General features: G+C 39.3%; 1 pseudogene; it reads right to left on the bottom strand.

Moving 5' to 3' along the window:
• Window positions 1-289: 289 nt before the first annotated feature.
• On the bottom strand, window positions 290-1,194 carry LOC100714641 (olfactory receptor 5B2-like; annotated as a pseudogene).
• Window positions 1,195-2,023: the final 829 nt, after the last annotated feature.

Here is a 2,023-nt window from a genome sequence, read left to right as displayed (position 1 = left end):
TGCCTTGTTTTGTACAGATTTGCAGGGATCAGAGCTCAACGTAAGATATCATTTGACTGAATACCACAATCTGACCCCAAGAACATTTTAATCACTCATGAGAAGGTATTCTATTTGAGCACATCATTATTTTCTGTAAAACAATATTGCATAAAAATGGTAATGAGATCTCTAACTTTAATATGGGCTTTAAAATGGAACTGACAGGAAGGAGAAGGCCAGAGAGCTCTGTGGCAAGTGGTTGTCATTTTGCACCAGTAAATTCAAGATTCTAATGATTACTTTGTTTTCAAAATAATTTTGTGAATGCACTGTTGACCTCCTTGTTCCTCAGGCTGTAGACCATGGGGTTCAGCATGGGGATAACCATGGTGTAGAACATGGATGCAACTTTGTGTCCATGGAGTGACTGGAGCTGGGCTGCAGGTACATGAAGATGACAGTTCCATAGAAGATGGAGATGGCAGTGAAGTGGGAGGCACAGGTGGACAGAGCCTTTTGATGCCCTGCACCTGAATGCAACTTTATGATTGTGCCAAAAATGAATATGTAGGATATCCAGATAACAAGGAGAGCAAAAAAGATATTAAAGCCTACAACATAAACAAGAACAAGCTCACTGAAACATCTATCAGAGTAGGAGAAAACCATGACTTCCAGAATATCACAGAAAAAATCGTGGACCACACTGTCATTACATAAGGAAAGACTGAATATGTCCCCAACGTGGATGGAGGCATTCAGGAAGCCACAGATATAGGACCTTAAGATAAGACAAGAGCACACATTTGTGGTCATGGTGTAATGTAAAGGCTTGCACACTGCAGCATAGCGGTCATAGGCCATGGAGGCCAAGAGGTAACTTTCCACAGTAACAAAAACTACAACAAAGAACATCTGAGCAGCACAGCACAAGCATTGTAGGAGATGAACTGGTCTCCTGTAAGCAGCCCAGCCATTACTGTGGAGTGACAGCTGAAGAATATCCAAAGTCCACCAGGGACAGGTTACCCAGGAAAAAGTACATGGGGCTGTGCAGACGGGGTCCAGGAGGATGAGCAGGATCATCCCCAGGTTCCCAGCCACAGTGATGGTGTAGATGAGGAGGAAGGTGATGAAGAGGGGAAGCTGCAGGAGCAGGTCAAAGGTCAGTCCCAGCAGGAGGAACTCTGTCACCTTTGTCCTGTTCTCCATCAGCACTATTTGCAGTCAGAAAATGCCTTGCAACAAAGTAAAATAAAAGACAAGAGTGTTAATAGATATTGTGGAAAAGATGTTACACTGTTTACACAGCACATGGAGTACTTACAATGATGATGTGCATATCAAGTTTCTCCTTATCTGAATATGTGGTTAACTACAAAACCGACTTCCTTAATTATGTGAAACCAAACTGTTTACCTGGAAATTCTGCATGAATTCTGTGTCCAGTTTTCAAATTTAAGTATTTATAAACTAATATTTGGTAAGTTTTTAAATGATTCAACCTGATATGTCTGATTATGGATATGTACATAATATGTAAGGAATAAGAAAATGCTACCTATCTAAGATGCTATTGGAAAAAATAAATGTGAAGATGCAGAAAAACAATCTTTAAATTCTGAGCTGTGAATCACATGGATATAAGGAATTATTCAAACAGAATGATGGCCTCTAAGTTTACTTGCGTCAGGTAGGTGACATTACATCAGTTTTGGGATGTGGGTGAGATTTAAAATCTTGAAATATCTTTGCTGTAACAGCTTTGGTATTATGTATGATGTTTTCTATGCTTCCTGGTTACTCTCTGTTTACTTAAACTTTACTTAAACTCTCTTCTATATAGCTGGGGGATTTTATTTATTTGTTTGGTTTTTGCTTAATTTCTTTCCTGAAATTCGTATTTTATCTTGCATTGAAAGAGTGTCCATTTCTTGTGGTACTTTTTTCTTTCAGGCATATCTTCCTGTATTTGCATGACTGAGGTTGAGGGCTGAATGTTCATAGTTTGTGACTTAACCTTAGCCTGAATATCTGTGTT

This window comes from Cavia porcellus, unplaced genomic scaffold (genome assembly GCF_034190915.1).
Source record: "Cavia porcellus strain 051 isolate PalLab524CR breed Dunkin Hartley unplaced genomic scaffold, mCavPor4.1 scaffold_17, whole genome shotgun sequence".
In the NCBI taxonomy this organism is placed as follows: Eukaryota; Metazoa; Chordata; class Mammalia; order Rodentia; family Caviidae; genus Cavia; species Cavia porcellus.
Note: the sequence above shows the minus strand (reverse complement) of the source record. Positions and strands in the feature narration are given on the sequence as shown.